Below are 18,411 nucleotides of genomic sequence, written 5' to 3'. Positions count from 1 at the left end.
CTTTGCCATCTTTCAGATCCCAGATAGTGCTGGTGCTTCCAGGGATTAAGGGTCAAACTTGGGCTGTTTTTGCACTATCTGTTCATTCACTAACATCAGGCTTTTTATACCCCACCCGTGTTGGAGACCAATATTTCACTCAGCAAGTTTATCAGCTCTCCAGCCTGACCTCACTGCTGCTTCCCCATGGTTCCCCACACACCGCCCTTCCTGAAATCCATTTACCTCCAAGGAGGAGCCAAGCAACCCCTCTCTGCCCGAGCAGGGTCTGTGCTGTGCCTGCTTCTGTAGTCTTCTCGGGATCTTACTCCTTGCTCTTATTTCCAGCTTTTCCCCCAGTCATTTCCATTGACCTCAAGCTCTCACCACCTCCATCAAGTCCCAGCTGACAGGTCTGGGGGCATGTGATATACCACGCTTCCCGGACAGTATTCAACCCACAGGAAGGGCCAACACATCAAGAGCTCTTAGAAGTAAATTTTAAGTTATTGCTTTTCAAACCCGTGAGAGTCACATTGTCAAGCTCTTCCGTGCTATCAGGAGAACCATAAATTTCCTTTAAAAGCAACTGAAAGCCCCGATGCTATCTGCGCCACCATCCCGAGCCTTTCAAATGGAGCTGACAGGGTCTTGAGTAGAAGAGAAAAATACTGCTAGCCCTTCAGCAAATTCCTAGAAGTTAGCAGCAGCTATAGCTACTCTTTTTTTCCTGCCTGGGCTTCAAAGCACTTTGCAAAGAATATCAGCAACTGCAGAACTTGGGTTCAGAGGTGGGACATGCACACAGACACCAAGCCTGAGAGCAGTTTGGAGTCTCACTCCGTCTCTTCATTTGAGGAAAACTAACAGAACTGATTAAAAAAAGCAAAAGAACCTTGTAGATCATTTAAAACCAGAACAGAAATATGCCAAAAACCACAAACCTGTAGTAAGAGCACACCTTGCCTATCAGGTTTTCCAACTCTGACCGCAGGGAAATTCCTCAAACAACCACGCGTTTTAAGGCCTTCACGTTGCACTGGAAATGATATCAGAGGATTTCACAAGTTGCTCCCAATCAGTCTCCATGCATATTTTCCTGCCAGAACACAGGTTTGCTGAAGAACACAGTCCCATTCAAACACAGAGGACCGCAAACCACCCGGTATGCTGCACGAGCACTTCTGTCACCTGCTGGAAGAACCAGCACCGGGTCTGCTATGCGCACACTGCAAAGCAGAGCGCCAGCAGCAGCACCAGAAGTTGTTCCTCCGTTCAGCTTCACCTGATGCAGCAGAGTCTTTTAAAATCATTAATATCATGAGAACTTGGCAGAGCGAGCTTGCGCTGTTTTCCATAACACAAGAATTATGAGGCAGCAACAAAATAGTGTGCCTGCTACTTCACGCCACACAATGAAGTCGTACAGCCTGCTCTCAGAGTATTTTGGAGGCCAGAAATAGAAAGCGCTTCAAAAGCGCTGCAAAGACATGCAGGAGGAGAGGCTCACTTCAGCCTCCTGAATGCACGGATGTGTATGCAGCCCCCAGGGAAGGTGCTGCTTCCAGAACAGAGCTTGTCCTCTCCCACCTGCCAAGAGCTCCCGTGAAGGGATGACACAGGACACGGGTCTGACCAAGGCAGGCCATTCTTGGTTCATGCCCTGGTTCAGGGGTAAGTCACAACTTCTGCTCCACCTGCTGCACGATAGCACAGAAGGGATCCCTCACGCAGGCACAACATCCCATCGTTATACGTGAGCAACAATCACAGAAAGCAGTCTGAAGCCCTTCAGCCTCAGCACCTCCACACAGCACCAGGAGAGGTGCCAGAAAAGCAGCCACACTAGCTGTTCAGCACGCCTCCCACCCTGCCCTGACCTCCAGGTATCAAACTCAGACATCCCCTCTGGGTGAAGGCATCCAGGCCCCACCACAGACCCTGGTCCAAGGGCTGGGACCCGTGGGTGACCCTGTAGGGCTGGGAGTGCAGACCCACAGGAGCCCACAACCCCACCTGCAGCCCTCCCGGGGGGCTCTCGGCTGTGCCCAAAGCAGCACCACCAACACAGGCAGGGCCCGGGGCACTGGAGCCCTGCTGAAGGAAACCCACAGCCCCAAAGACAAGCTGGCAGCCGCAGAAGCTCCTGAGGGCCCCTGGCAGGACGAAGAGGTGGCTTTCCAACAGGGTGACGGGTGCCCTGCTGGGAGCAGGGGGTCTGAACAGGCACCCAGAATAACCAGGCTGTGTTGAGGCGGGCAAGGATCTGTGAGAACTCAAAGTAACTCACACGCCGCCTGATGATCTGAACTATTTTCCTATAAAGTCTTGATTGTATTCTTTATTTAGCTCTTATGTAACAGGAGGGTAATTTTAATGTTCAGTCTCCTGAGCTTCAGAGCCCTGCACTCCTCACCGAGAAACAATGTGCCTTAAAATAATCTTCGGTTTGACTTTTTTCTTGCTCTCTCCCTGGAGACTTTAAAAAGGACTTTTCAGAACTGATCTACCTGAAATATGTATGGTTAACAGTCTTCAACTCGCAGCTGCTCTGGTGAGCAATTTCATTCATGCGCTATAAAAAGCCAGCACACTGAACTCGTGCAACTTTCCCCATTACCATTTGCTTAAGCAGCATGATGTCATCCCGCACATTTTTATTCAATTCACACAAAATGAAAGTTATTTCCCTGTGATAAAGGAGCATGTCACAGCTCCACAAAACCTAGCTGCCACTGCCAGGAATACAGGGGAAAAATAATGTGCCTGTGTAGGGCTAGCTTCTGCCATGCCACAAGTCAGTGAGGAAACAATTAATGAAGCACCCTAACGAGATTCTCACAGCTCTCACCTGACACATGAAGAGCAGAGCTGCAGGGCTCCTGTGACTCCCCAGGCCCCAAAGAAGTAGATGAGACATCACACAGAGCCTTACACAACACTGGATTCCTGAAAAGTCTTTCAGAAGGGAAAACCCATCCTCCCTCCTTTCCTTCTGAAAGGCTCATCAGAAAGGTCTCTTCTGATAGGGAAAAGGTGGAAAAGTCTCCTCTCCCTGGTAACCAGTGACAGAGCACAAGGGAACAGCACCCCCAAGAACATCCTTTAACTTTTGCTTAGCCCTGAAGAGGTCAGGCCACTGCACTACATCCCTGAAGGTCCCTCCACACCGAACCATTCTACTCTCAACATGAAAACCCAGAAAACCAAAAACAAGCCAAAGGTTTCCAGCCTCCTTTCCCCATTTTAAGCTTTATTTGGAGCTTGATCCCACATGGAAAACCTCCTCCTAAGCTGTCCAGCTCAGGGCATTATGGCAACACCCCTACGTAGTTCATAAGGATGCAAGGAGCCCCACCACATTTGTGAGGAGCCCTTGCACATTAGCACCCCTCCCTCCGTACTGTACCCATACCAGAGATGCAGCCAGCACATCACTGCACAGCCTCCCCAGCCCAGGGGATGCTCTAAGCATGTCTGGGGTGCCCTTTGCAGCCAGCAGGCTGAGCTGTGCTGTCCCTGGGGTGCTGCCCCCCACCTCTTGCTGCGGGGGGACATGCGTCCTCCAGCACTAAGTGGGGGCACAGCCCCACATCCTGGTGCACCTCCTCCAAACCAACATTCAGCATCACAATCCTATACATACCCAACTTTTACATGTGCGACCACCAGTTACATCACAAACAATGCAGTTCTACACACCTAATGCCTCAGTTACTCTCCATACACTGCACACACCATGTACACATTTAGCCTTACTCCTCAGCTCTCCTTACTCCTCTGTCATGTTGTGACTTCCAGCTCACCACCACTGCTGCCTGCCCACGCAATGCTCACAAGGACACACAGGTTCAGAGGACCCCTGACAACATAACACTGCCCTTTGCCTTACAGGCACCAGAAGCTGCCTTTTTTTTTTTGGTTCTAGGTTTAATATTGTTTGAGAACTTGGGGAAAATGGAGGATCTGTAAGGATTTCCCAGCCCACTGTTGCCAGGGAATTCAGGCAAGTAGATACACATTTGATGCAATAAGATGGAGAAAGAACAGGGAGGAGCCTTGCTCCATACATATCCCACCCTTGGCTAGCTCAGTTAGCAAAGCCCAAGGAAAAGCCCGCTGCCCACTTGCCACTGGAAAACAGCAGCAAGAGACAGCAGCAGCCTCACAGTGCTCCTCAGGGGCAGGTACATGCCGGGACAGCTCAGCAAGCCCCGCCAGGACCTGATCCCTGCTCATCTTACTGGGCTGAGAGCAGGTACAAGGGACTTGGGGCACTGCCTGCTCACCAGGCAGCATTTTGGGAAGGAGCAAGTCTTCTAGAAAGAAGGCTGAGCAAGCAGTACAAGCAGTCAGTACCTTCCTGGGAATGCTGCTCCTCTTCAGTAGCTAAGTAGCTTCTCTCCCACCTCAGTCCTTGAAGCAAGGAGCAGGAACAGACTAAGGCCGAGTTTGAAGGCTGCAAGTGAACAAAACGTGTTTTCCAGTGTCACCGGATTAAGTGAAGCCTTTCAAGGAGAAGCCGGTCCCTGCTGCAGGGCTACATGCCATTTTTACAGTACTCTGCATTGACACTACAGACAACACAGTATGTAAAGCCTCCACCTGCTTGCCACTTCATTTAATGTACTGCTTTTGCAAGGTATAAAAGGCTGCTTTACCTTAGGGCAAGTGTTCAGGTTTGCTAGATGGAAGTCTAAATCTAAATCCCATTAGCAAATAAGAGGATCTACATACAAAAGGGCCCCATGCGGCAGCACATTGTACAGCTCTCCCTGCTCCAGGTCTTCAAGGACTTGTGCTACACAACAGAAAGGGACTACGGCATTGCTTGCCAAGACATTTATAATGCAGCAATCAGTTGTGCCTACTGGGATACACTTGCAAAAAAAATGCATGACAAATGGGAGCAGGCGCTCCCCTGGCTCTGAAGACAGACTGTTGCTAGTGCAAGTGAAGGTGTGCAGCAGCAGGGCTCTGTGCCAGACCCAGCACCCATTCCAAGCTCATTCAGGCTCTCAGACTCAGATGAGTAGCCAGAGATGCCAGACAGGGAGAGAGCTCACTCGGCACTGGCAGCCCCAGTGTACTTAATATGGCTTCACAGCACCCCTGCAGGTACCACATCCACCGCCTCCCCAGTGCAGGGCTCTGATCCTTGGGGTCAGCCTGAGGAAATCCACACATCAGCTCCACAGCAAGCTTTTCTTCCTTTTCCACATGCGCAGGGACAAGCGGGGGAGAGCAGGAAAAGGACCTGCAAAGATGCCTTCGTGCCTGCTCCAGTAATTAATCCCTTGTGGCCTGCGCAGTACAGAAGGTGTGCACATGAGTAGTGCCACAGGTGCCACTTGGGTTCAGGGAAGTCTAAAGCCAAATAAATGTTACTGTTCATTACAGGCACCACGTGGTCCTTGCTTTAATCCCTCAGTTCCACCATGGATTGAGTCACATTTGTCATAGACCATCAAAATACACTTTTTTTTTTACCTTTCACAGCATTACTTGTCTCAAGGACATTTTTTGTATTAAGATCTTAGGACAGTGCTGTTATTAGGTTAAGCTTAACCCCCAAACGTGGTGCAAACAGAGTAGAGGCTCCCAAGATGTGTCTTGCAATGGCTGGGTGAAGCAAGCAGCGACTTTCAGACCCTTGCAGGGAGGACAGGAGGTGGGAGCCAGCTGCCTTTGCTCTCCCAGGGGACAGCCCCAGCTCCCACAGCCATTAGGCCAGCACTGGAAGAACACGGTCCGGTACCAGCCCTGTAGTAGTGCAGGGACTGGCATTTTCATGCCTGCACCGTCTCTACAAGTTTCAGTATTGCTGGGTATTGAGGGGTTCATGTGGTAGCCCAGTAGGGTGGCTGCCTCACAGAAACGCCAGGGTTAATCGCGAGGTGAGGCCTGGCACAAGTAACACAGCACAGACCTCTGCTGGCTCGGTCAAGGTGAATTTCTGGGTGACCCAAATAAGCAAGATGAACAAAACGTGGCATGGGGAGCCATGGAAAGGCAGCCTGAAGTGCTGTGCCTCGGGCACAGTGCTGCTCCCAGAGGCCTGCTCTGCCTGCCCCATGGGACCGGCTCTGGGCTGAGCAGACACCGAGCACCCACACCCCACCCAAACGCCCTGTGTACATGAGGTGAATCCCTGGCCTGGCTTCCTCCACAGCCTGAGGCTCTCATTGCAACAGCCCTAATTAACAATAAACCTCAGAGACAGAGCTCTCGCTACTTTATATCTGCAAACCCAGAAGTGTTTTCCACAGGAAGTTAACCCCCTTATTTGTTTCCAGAAGGGCGCTGAGCCACGCTTTTCAATTAGGCCACAAACCACTTTCTCCCCCTTCACCAGCAGTAACCACCAACGCGCCTGAGGCAAAAATAACAGCTCCGGCTCCCCTCACTGCTGGTGCTGCTTTATTGCTCTGTGCCACATCCTGCCCAGGCCTGTATCTGGAACAGCCCCGCGGTGGCACAGGGAACAAATCCTGCCCGTGGTGCTGAGCAAGTGCCCAGGTGTGCTCCCTGCAGCCCTCAGCACCCGAGCTGCCACCCACAGCCAGCTCAGAGCACCAACAGAGGGCCAAGCACTGCACATGACTATTTCTGATGGTAAGGGAGAGGTAACAGGGTGTAGCAACACATTTTGCAGGGGGCAAGGTAGGGGACCCATGTGGGGATGCTTCCTCCTGCATCTTCGCTCCTGCCCTGTAATTTGGGTCTCCTCAGTTCAGCCAGAACAGCTGTTTGTGAGGAACCATTGGAAAGGTCTCTGAAGACATCTGGGTTAAAGACAAACAAGGTATTTCAGCACGCTGGACAGGGCAGAAAACATGGCTGAGCCATGAGAAACTCCTGCTGTGCCTCTGCCTCCATCAAGACCCTCACCAACAATACCAAACCACGGCAACATTTCTTAATGGAGCACCTATACTTTCTTTTTAGTTAAGTCATTCTAGCATTTTAAGAGCTCTTACACATAATGCGATAACTCTTACTCAGAGTCATGTAACTTCTAAAAAATACATGAGACCACTGACCATCCCCTCATGCAGATGGGGATGACAACTTAAAGCATACTCACTTTCAGCAGAAGGAATACAGCTTTTAGTGAAACCAGGTCTAGCCAGAACTACTGTAATAGCACAGCCAATTTAAGCGTGCAGTGGGCTTCTCCCACAGCTCCCATGAACCATGGTCTCCGGATGAAGTACAGATTCAAGTGCCTTTTTTATTACAACCTGTCACTGTCATTAAGATCCAAGGGAGCCAGGTGCACATGTACTTGTGCAGGAAGGAGCTCCCAGGGCAGGAGGGCACTGGGCATTTTGAGGTTTGTGTGCTTAGAGGCAACCACCAGCTGAGTCAGAGCTTTCCAGCTCTGAGCCAGCGGTGAGGAACAGACAGCATGGCTGAGTAAGCCTCATTTTCCTAGGACATTGTGCTAATAAATCACCTAGCCACAACTGTGCTAAAACCCAAAGTGCTGCTTTCCATCCAAACCTAAGCACTGCATTGGTTTGTGCCTCCTTGCACGCTCCCAGGAAGATCACGATGCTCTGGAGGCCTCTACATTTACTACTACCTGCCAGGTTAGGACATATTTCTGTCCTGAAAGCTTTCGTTGGCAACTCTGCACCAGGAAGAAAAACGAAATTTTCTCTTAAGTCAGAGGGCTGAACCAGGTTCTTCCAAAAACCACTGCAATTCCTGCAGGGTGAGAAGTCTAGGGGATATTTCAGCTGGGCATGGCACAGGAGTGTAAGCCTGTGCCAGGCTAGAGAGCAAAATGAGTCAATGCAACACAATAGCCCTGAAATGCTTGCAGAAGAGCTGGTACTCACAGAAAACAGCCTCAGACTAAAGAAGAGATGAACCTGAGGATTCATCTTAAAATGAAAACACACAAGCAAACCCAGAAGATGACTTCTCTGAATCGACGCCCCTGACCCACGTTAACTCCCCCTATCGCAGGGATAAGATATGTTCTCATCCCCTGAGGAACACAATACCTGGAGGTATGCAACATGACAGCTTTACATTTAGGTTTATTTGGGTTTCATCATTTCATAACTCTTTCAATAACTTAAAGCTTAGCATTGCCATTTCTGGACTGCTTTCCTTATCCCCCATATTCTACCCAACCCATGCTGATTTATTATTACATTACCGTACCACTAAGGCACAAGACTGCCCTAGTCACACCAGGGAACATTTTCACAGAGATGCTCAGATAAGATAAATTGAAAGAGGGGCTTTTCCAATGCAAAGAATAATTCAGAGCCCTTTCCACTGTCAGCACATGTCCATAGCACATTTTTCCCTGGAAGAGCATGAGAAAGTCTTTTTCAATAAGCTAATTAGAGCATGTGCTTAGCACTAACCCCCCAGCACCTGAATCAGATGCCCAGACTGCTCCCTCATTTCCCACTTCTCACTCCATTGAGAGTTTTTGAGGACTTGCTCTGCATTTCTTTGATGCATCTAGGAGATACTCCAAGACAATTCTGAAAGCCATCACCATCCTTCTTTTGATTCCCACTTCTTTCCTCTGCAAACCTCATTTTCACCTTCCTGTTTAAAAAGGACAGGCTGATAAGCCTTGAGAGCCTGCCATAACTCCCAACCTTCCAATTTTTTGATCTTTTTAAATATACAGCCAGTGGAAAGTGTTCCCTAGGACCTTCTCAAAGCTACCCTGAAGGTGCTGAGGGGTTACCCACAGCCAGGGCTCACCCTGCAGGGGGCTGCACTGTCCCTGCCCCTCTTTCCTTACACCAGCCACAGGAATGGGGCCAGGGCAGCCGAGCTGATGGCATTCACCCTAAAATGAGCTGCTGGTGTCAGATGTCCTGCAATGGCCACAGCTTTGAGAGAGTAAGGTGATCATTTAGTGCTTCTTACACTAATTAATACTTCTGCTTTTTGTCCCCCACACACTAAATACTACCATGGCTGTTTCATAAGGACATGCTAATTATTTACATTGCACTAAAGACCCGGAAATCCTGCCAGGAGCTGTGATCCCACTGTGACAGGTGATGCACAAACAGCACAGCACCACCCTAAAGGCTCTGCAGGCCAAGTAAGTTTGCCTCAAAGACGCACAGCTCTGTTTCTCTGCCCCCGCCAAAGCCTGTTACTTGCACATCTCTCCACTTCCATCTCTCTCAAGGTCTTCCCACCCTACACTGACCTGTGCATCACACTCCAAGCGGCTTTTAGATAGGTAAGCAGGCTTCCTTGCAGGCACCCAAGTTCTCCAGGAGAGAGTGCTTCCCCTGCCCAGGGCCACCCAAGGACTGATACCTCTGCAGGCACATCCACAGCACTGCCCTAAGGTCCAGGCACAAGTACGAGTCCAACCCATTAAAGCACCAGGTTTGCACAGCTCTCAAGAGTTTTGCTTTAAGCCCCAGCACTTTAGGTAGATTTTATTAACATTTTAATGAGTAATAACAGTCTTGCAATTAGGAAGTTAATGACAACCACACTCTAAAGTGGTAAAATGCATTTCCTGCCATAAGTGAGCAGCTGTAAACTTGAAATTTTAATTGAGAAAAATCAGTGCCAAAGCGATCTTAATCCCGCATATGATTTTGTTCTTCCTTCAGCGATTTCAAGCTAGTTAAAACTCAAAACTTCTCTAGCACACCAGCATCTCAGCTGCATGCTGTGCTGGTGGTACACCACAAGCAAACTCCTCGGGCAGCACAGGTTAAGCCTCTGGTGCTGAGCACACAGAAAGGGCCACCAGGTAGCTCAAGGACGGAGTTTGAGATACGTCCAAGACAGGAGGCAGAGAGAAGAGTAAGGTCTTGCTGAAGTAATGTGGGGGCCTCTAGTCTGCAGTCCTCACAGCAGCACCAAGCTTTGCCTGGGCTCAGCATGAACCCCAGGAGCTGAACACCAGCACATTACACAGCAGGACCACAGCTGGCAGGCACTGCATGCTTCCCTCCACAACACAGCCACCTCCTTGAAATCAGTGAGGGACATAAGACCTGGCCATAGTAAGCCTCTGTGCACAAAATAAGCACAACAGCTTTTCTGATCAACATCTTGTGTTTACCAAAAATCAGGGAGCCACGGCTGCAAGAGCTTAAGTCACTTCTCTAAAAACCCCACAAGATCACCCACGTTATCTATCACACTTCACTTGCTCCACCAGCCAAACCATGTACCTGTAGTATGACTGACCCAGGCACACATTCTTACACACTCCTGATTTCCATGGCATCGCATACGTAGCCAGAGAACATGGGCAAGGAACATCCAACACCCGAAACATGCCTGGAAGGCAGGGACCCAAGAGCAGCATTACACCACACAGGGGCTCACCTGGGAGCAGCCCCCACCACCAAGGCACACACAGCTCCAGAAGAAAGGAGCACACAGTCACTCCTACAGAAGCAAAACAACTGGTGAGTGGTCACAGGTGTATGAGAGGCCATTTTGGCTAAGAAACCAAGCACACAAGCAAAACTCCTGGAGGGTTCTGCCCACACCAGGATTCCTCAATGTGCAGCCCTCGGCCCCTCTTAGACTTGACGGGAAGTGTGCAAGAAGAGCCCCACGCCACGAGCTGGCTCTCAGCCTCACCCCTGCGCACCAAACCCTGCAGGACCTGTGCTGCGAGCACATCCAAGTACTGACACAGACACCTATGTCAGAGCCACGTTGCCCAGCCTAGGGATAGCACACCAACACTTAAGCTACGCTCCCAGGGATCTCACATTAAGAAAAAAGCATGAAAAGCACTCTTCTGAAATGGACAAATAATTCTAGGAACGCATGATTTTACATCAGAATGCCAGCTTACGGAGCCCTAGTGGGAGCAGAGCACTTCACACCAGTAGATTTACTGCTTTTAAATGAGTTTTTCCCTACCTGGTTGGCTGACACCAACACAAACCGTCTCACCAAGCCTTATCCTCCCCACCCAGCAGAGGTGTCCCCGCACCAGCTCAGCACTGCTGCCCTGGGACAGGAGCAGCCACAAGCACACTCACAAGGAGACTTCAGCTTCCCAGTTCTTGCTCAAGGAGTACATAACAGCATGTGGCTAAAGTTAGTTTCCCAAGGCACTTTTGACCATAGTGTTTTGATAGGGTAAGAAATAAAGCCAGTTTTTTCAGTTATCCTACACTGCATTAGGGAACATGCCAACACATGCGCTTCCATTAGCTTTGCTTGGCCTTCCACTTGGAACAGGGACATTACCCAGACTTGCCAACTTCAGAAGAAAAACAGGAAGGAAACAGAAAAAGAAGAAACATCCAGGTTCCTGCAGCAGGAAAGCAGGGCTGTCCTTGCAGGCACTGCAGCTCCCATTGGGATCAGTGCTGATGAAGAGCCACAGAACAGATAAGGCTGGAAGGGGTCTCTGGAGATCGTCTGGTCCAGCCTCTTAAGTTGTCCCCCTTCCTGGGGCTGGAGTAGTTAAAGATACTTTTAACCCCTTTTAAACACAAGGCCCTAAGAACAAGCTAGGCTTTAAATAGGGGCAGTGCCAGACAAGGCCCTGCCTGGCCATATTTCACAGCATGGCCAGTTTGTGGAGCAGGTTTAACACCAATCCTGACTGTTAGGATTTAATTTATTCCTGTATTAGCTACAGCTGTGGAACTCAACAGTGGAGTGCGACTGACCCCCAGATTAATCTCCAGCTGCCCCCATCACCACAGCCTCCCACCTGCCTGCACAGCCACCCCACAGCAGGCAGGAGGAGACCACCGAGGGGAGGTCAGCGCTGCTCCAAGCCCACCGCAGCCACGCAGTTACACAGACCAGGGACAGCACCTCCTGGTTTGGTGCACGTCAACCAAAGGTGACCGCACCGAGACATCAGGGGGATGCACAGCAAGGCTGCCGGGTGCTTCTAGCAGCAGGGGCAGGGGGGATACAGCCTAGTACAAGGACTGAGGTGCAGCCCCAGGCCCAGCACTTACCACCCCCAAGAACTGCCCATCTGAGCACTGCTCCCTGCACCAGAACCGCAATTGCTCTCCACACCAGTGCAGCCACGCTTCACACCGAGTGAGAGATCACAGCATCCCCATCTGCTCCATTTGTGGGTCCACCAGCCGCCTCATCCAGCACCAGGGAGACAACACCATCCACGTGCACCAGCAGAGCACCCAGCTCTGGCTTCCCTGCCCATACCCACCATGACCTGAGCAGCTCAGGCAGAGCACAGGCACCAACACGCCCAGAACATCGGCTGCAACAGGCATCCAGAACCACCCAGGGGGAGAAGGAGTCCAGACCTTGCCTGATAAGCAAGGCAGAAATGGGTTTACAGGTCTTCCTTAGTTGAACACATTCATTTCTAACACTTGATCTCAGCTTGTGCACCCCTTCCACAACACGCCACAGCCCCTGCAGCACGGATACCCAGACAACCCACTCCATCCTTTCCGACTTGTTTTACACCAGGGAGAAGGCTCTCATGGGGCTCCCGCGAGTGCTGGGTGGGAGGAGAGCCCATTAGTAAGAGTTTAGTTGCAGGGTATTGGTTTTACATCTTAAAAGCCCCTGCAGTTTGAGGGCTCTCCTTATTTGAGCACAGAGTAGCTGTGGGCAACAAAGCATTCCCTTTATGAGTATATTTAGCCTCCACAGTGAAGTTTTTTTTTTGTTCAGGTGCCTGAGGTAAAGTTAAGCTTTCCTATAAGGCAAAACACATGCATTAAGCTAATTAGGAATGTGAGAGCTTCTGCCCACCAGAGGAAGACGAGCACTCACTGCTCCCAGGTGAACAGCTCTGGCCCAGGTGACGAAGCAGATCCTGCATGGACACACCTGGCTGGGGCAGGCACCACTGAACGGTCACAGAATGGTCACAGAGAAGGCAGCAATGCCAACACGAGTGAAGTTATGCCCCGCGAACACGGGAAGCGATCACTTGTACACGCTGATCATTTCAGCCCCGTTTTCTGCTGACACAGGCAGCCCAGCTCCTGAACACCAAGGGTCACTGAAAGCATTTGCTCACCCACCGTCCCCATTACCATTCACAGCCACGTACCGTGGATTAACCGATAATCAATTAATTGGTGTTGCAATACAGCAGGACCCTGTGGGCTACACAAAACTTAGCTGGTGCCATGAATTAGATCTGACCTCTACCTGCAAGAGCAGCCTGGTAGTTAAAAGAGAATTACTCATCTAAAATAGGTCACTTCATGTGTCAGTACAACAGTACATGTACAGACATTCAGAAAAGAGAAATTACTTTAAAAAACAGGTTTTTTTTGCATATGGTTGGAGATCAGCTTGTTTGCCATTGCCCTAAGACATGGGACACAGCACACCAGCCGTGGCTCACCACTACACAAGCTCAGGTAGGACGCTCCTTCCTCCATCCCCCACACAAACCTTTTTCCTCACCAAAAAATGTAAATTCCAAAGCCTGACACATCCCACAAATTCCTGACAGCATTTTTGAATAATTGGAAAACATTTAAATGTTTTGACATTTTCTAAGTGAAACAGTTCAAGTTTTTTGGTGTGAGATGCCTATTTCAGGACTCCTTTCTGCTTGATATGAAAACATTCGTGCAGGTAAAAAAAAGCCACAAGTCAAAACAAGCTCCAGCACATTTCCACTTTGTGGAAACACACAGACCACCTGGGGTAGCTCCAACAGCCCTCAGAAGTTACAGAAGACGCACACTTCTCCTTGCTCTGGGTCTAAGCTCAGCGAGGTGAGATCAGGAGCATCCCAGGGAGCCACCTCTCCTTAAAGCATCATTTTCACCTCCTCCTTGCCAGGGCTCAGTCAAACACCACACACGATAACCCCCAGAAGCACAGGGCAGATCAGACCTGGAGGCACAGGCCCAGTGGTGGGACCAGGGCACCTCCACGGACCCACAAAGCAGCTCCAGGAGCTTTGCTCCAGGGCCCACAGAAGGGCCAAGCCACACTACAAAGAAGCCACCTCCCAGCCACGTCTCTACCCACCCGTACAGCACAGCTGGGAACGCACCAGCTGCCCCCCGGCACCTTTTCCTTCCCCTACAGGAAAGTAGTCACTTTAACGAAAGAAGAGGAAAAAAATAGGAAAAACTCACATTTGGAAGAGGAGAGCAACCGCGGCACCCAAGCTTTGCCAGCTCGCTCCAAGCCTGCTCTCAGCCCCACAGGAAGAAAAAGCAACAAGCAGCCTGGCTTTAAGTAATGACCACAATTAATTACAGCTGAGGGGCTGCAGACCTGCCCCTTGGAAACAGGCCCACGACCCGCTTTGCGTTGGCAGCTTTGTGCCTGGGCAGCTCACAGCGAGGCTTTGTGAAACCTGGGGGGAGGCTGAGGGAGGTGGCTGATGCACAAAGTCCTCCCCAGTACCAGTGGCAGGGATTTGGGGGGGGGGAACACTGAAATACCGAGCTGTAAGTGGCAGCTGAGTGCCTGCGTGGTGCCAGATGCACGAATCGTGGTGTTTCCCCCCTGTCTGCATCTTGTGTCTCTGCTGGATGAAGTGCAGCAGGTTTGCAAGGAAGGGGGACTTCACTGCATCGCTTGAGGAGGCTGAACGCTGGGGCAAAACTTGTGGCAGAACAGCTACTGAGCCTTGCAGAGCAATGCCGCCCTAGTGCTTTGCATCCCATCAACATAATTAAAAATAAAAGGAAAAAGAAAAAAACCAATCCAACACCCCAAAGAGCCGAGTGCCTCCGCCTCCAGAAAACCAGCCCCTAATCAGGTGGGCAGCCGGAGGCAGCATCCAGTTCCTTCAGCCTTCCCTCCAGGAAATAAATGTCTCTTAGGTAAATCCTTTATTTTCTCAGGTACTTAGCCACTTTTTTTATTAAATACCACTGTCGACTGCAAACCCTTTTCCTAAAGGGGTTGCATTTACAAGATAACTGGCCGTTAAGGCTGGAGGGGCTGGACAAAGCGTGTGCATTGTTGCTGCAGACATTATCTCAATGACATTCATTTAACCAGTCCACCAGACTGGCTCACCTTTCCAAACGGCTGACTTGGTCCAGTCACAGCACGCAAAGTGCCCCACTTCTCTCCGTTGCTTCACGCCCACCAAGCACATTCGGTCAGAGCATCCATCGTGCTGCGGGTGCGTTCACAAGGATCTTCAGCTTGACAGCGGTGCACTACGGAGCCAGGCATTCAGGGGAAAAACCTGCCATCGAAACACCCTTGTGCTCCTCAGCTGCTGGCCCCAGGAGCCCCCTGAGCTGCTCTGAGATGTGCTGTCCTCATGGGGTTCATGAGCAGCGGGCGTCCTTCCTCCACCTTTCCCAGCTTGGGGAGCTGGCAGAACAGAACAGGCTGTGCTTCCAGGGATGGGGCAGGAGCCACAGCCCCGTGGGCTCTGTCCCTTCGTGCTCAGAGGGTCACCTCTTCCTAGGGGAGGTGTTCAGAGCACGGTGGCACCCTGAAGGAGGGGATAATACAGAGACATGGCCCGGGCACGCAGGGAAGGGATGGGGGAAAAAATAAATAAATAAATAAATAAAAATAAAAAGCAGCAGGAGCCCCCACAGGCTGGAAAAACGGGCTGAGAAAAACCTGAATTTCAGCACAGACAAATGCAAAGCCATGCAGCTCGGAGAGAGGAACTCCACGGGACAGGACAGGCTGAGAAAGCACCGCTACAGAAAAGGCCTGGTGGTGACAAAACCTGCCACGTCCTGGGCTGCAGCAGCAGGAGCCCGGACAGCAAGACTCGGGACACCCAGCCTGCAGGAGGGAAGGCGCAGACACCACTCGCTGTCACCACATGCCACGTGGATGGCCCCGGAGAAGGCCGAGCCGGCCCCTTCACGGCGCTGCGCGGCAAAATGGCCACACCAACAGGCCCACGCTGCGGGACGGGAGCTTCTTACCGGGTACAGGGCACAGCAGTTTCACAAGGGGCTTGCTCAAACAGCGGGATGAGGCCCCAGAGCGGTGAGGACGGGCCTCTGCAGAGATGTTCAAAACGGGAGCAGGCAGGGCCCTGAGCAGCCTGACCCGACGGTGGGGTTTGGGGACGGGTTGGAGCAGACCTCCTGATCCCCCAAACGCTGCTCCGATGGCACGGTTCCACCTGAAACACACGACCCCCGCATGTGCTTTTCTGACTGACCCGTGTACAACGCTAGTGAAATGCTCGGGTCGGCGTTCAAAGAGCTGGAGCTGGAGCGAAGCAGTGTGTAAATGATCAAGCAATTGGAAAGAACGACTTCAGCTGCCACAGCCTTGCAGTTGTGCTGAGCCAACACATAATCTCAATCCCGGGAATGAAGGGTGACCACACGCCGCTGCAGAAGGAGCACTTGAGCTGAATTTTTATTCCCCAGAAGTAGGTTATTGTACTACTGTGTCAAGGTAGCTCTGCACATCATCGCGGGTGTAGCAGGAAAGGACAACTCCGGGCACGGGAGAAAACCAGAGCACAAGTCCATGGAGATGCAATCACGGCGGCTTAAAAAGGTGGGACGGTGGCAGGAGGGACCTGGGAGCCTGTCAGGCTCCCACCAGACCTAAAAAGATTTGAGGAAAGCAGGGGTGGACCAGGGAAGGAGTCACCCCACGTGGACATCCAGGTCCCCATCCCAGCAGGGTCAGGGTCTTCTGCAGCCCTGGTGGAACAAAGCTGCCTAACTCCTGCGGCGGCACTGACCATCGCGACATGGAGGCAGTAAAGAAACTTCTCAAGAAATTGCACGGAGATACCTAAAATCAACAACTTTTCTAAAACCCTCCTCCCAGACTGCTTGCGAAGGACTTCAAAGCATCATAGCTCCAGTAACGTCTTATGTCGTGTCATCTCGCTAGTAGGGAAATACTTTCAAGTTCAACACTGAACTTCCCCAGGCTCAAATACTTGTAAAACAAGAATTGCACCAAAAAAGGTTTAACTCCGCTTTAAGAAATGAGACAGGGAAGTGGGACATTAACCCAGGAATTAACAGCAAGCACCGCTGTGTGGACGCAAGGACGCCGTCGGGAGCGGTGCTGCAGAGCAGCACCTTGCCCAGTGCAGGAGGAGCAGACACGGCTCCTGCCCGTGCCCAGACCTGGATTAAGCATCACAGCACCCCCGCTGGAACGGCCGGATGGGTGCTCCTTGGTCGGCTCAGTGCAGGGCTTTCACCTCCCTCCCCCTCTGCTCCCTACCCCTTGTAGCCCACAAGCCAGAACCAGTCAGCGGAGCGATGCCAGCAATAAAAGTCTCAGCAGCTTCGCGTTCAAGGTGATGGCAAAGCCTTCCTGGCTGCCTCCCGAGGGCTGAAGGCTCCCGGGCTGATGCATCAAGGACAGGCAGCTTTTACCTCGCCAGTTCGGAACGGCTCACGCTGAAATGGAGATGGTGCCATCCCCAGCGTGTCCCACCTGGGTGACACCAAGCTTTCTGCAAGCACACACCGATAGCCAGGGTACGGCCGCTCTGGGCTCCCACACTTGCTACGCAGCCTGCAAACAGCCACGCCAGAGCCGTTTTGCGATAAAGAAGCTGAAACCATGACAAATGTCCCACGGCCATGCAAACAGGCACCGGCCCCAGGGACAAAAACACCCGAAGATGAAATCCCAACGTGCGGTGGGGTGCCTGCAGCACGGGGGCATGCCAGCACGCGGGGGCTGCCTGCAGAAACCTGCCTGCAGCCTCCAGGACAGTGCCTGCTGCCTCCAGGACAGTGCCTGCCATGGCTGGATCGGGGTGAGCACCCCAAACAGAGGCAGAGAGCGCAGGGAGAGCAGAGTGGTGCTGCAGGGGTCACCAGCACAGGCACGAGCAGAGGGGGCCCTCCCGTCCCCGATCCCATCCCTCCCCTTCCCACGCTGAGCTACCCACCAGCATGTTTCATGCACTGCTCTCTGAAGGGTACTCGGTGTTTTAATCATGTAACGTCTTAATAACATAATTAAAGTCCAGGCCATTTGCTAAGTAACATATATTACTCTGATCATTGCTTTGATATATTAAAAATAGATTAACTGGTTCCTAGAGCCCGGGGCCAGGAAAGGCAGCGGCTCTCACCGGCGTTGACCTCCCACACATCCACCAGCCAGACATTCCCCTTAGCAATTCCCACCTATATTAAGCTCACCAGTTTAAGAAGAAACATCTGACTGTACATTAAGGACGTTCGACACCACGGAGCCCAGCACATCTCTCGGTGAGCTGCTCCAGCAGCTAATTACCCCAGCTGTTAAAAACCCTAAGCTTTATTTCCACTGTGGGCTTTGCTAACTTCAGATGATTGCAGCTGGCTCCTCCAGCACCTTAGGTGGCTGCTTGGAGCTGCTTCACCACGCCTGCCTCGTCCTTCCTGAGCTAATTACACCGTGCATTTATCTCCTTTATCTCCTTTTTTAACTGCCTCAGTCGGTCTCAACGCCCGGAGCAGCTCCAGTCCCTCCTCACAGGCGCTGCTCTCCACACCACAAACCTTCCCAGTACCCAGTGATGCT

The 18,411-nt window shown here is 51.5% G+C and overlaps 1 protein-coding gene across 1 annotated transcript in view; it reads right to left on the bottom strand.

The window, feature by feature from the left end:
• Positions 1-14,126, bottom strand: part of MDGA2 (MAM domain containing glycosylphosphatidylinositol anchor 2) — a 332,288-nt gene extending 318,162 nt beyond the window's left edge. Inside the window, exon 1 of the mRNA XM_083839870.1 lies at positions 14,061-14,126. The gene's annotated coding sequence lies outside the window, so the exon portion shown is untranslated. The remainder of the gene's footprint in view (positions 1-14,060) is intronic.
• Between the last annotated feature and the right edge of the window lie 4,285 nt (positions 14,127-18,411).

Source organism: Anser anser, assembly GCF_964211835.1.
Source record: "Anser anser genome assembly, chromosome: 5".
NCBI classification, from domain to species: Eukaryota; Metazoa; Chordata; class Aves; order Anseriformes; family Anatidae; genus Anser; species Anser anser.
The sequence above is the reverse complement of the archived record's forward strand: the minus strand, read 5'-3'. Positions and strand labels throughout refer to the sequence as shown.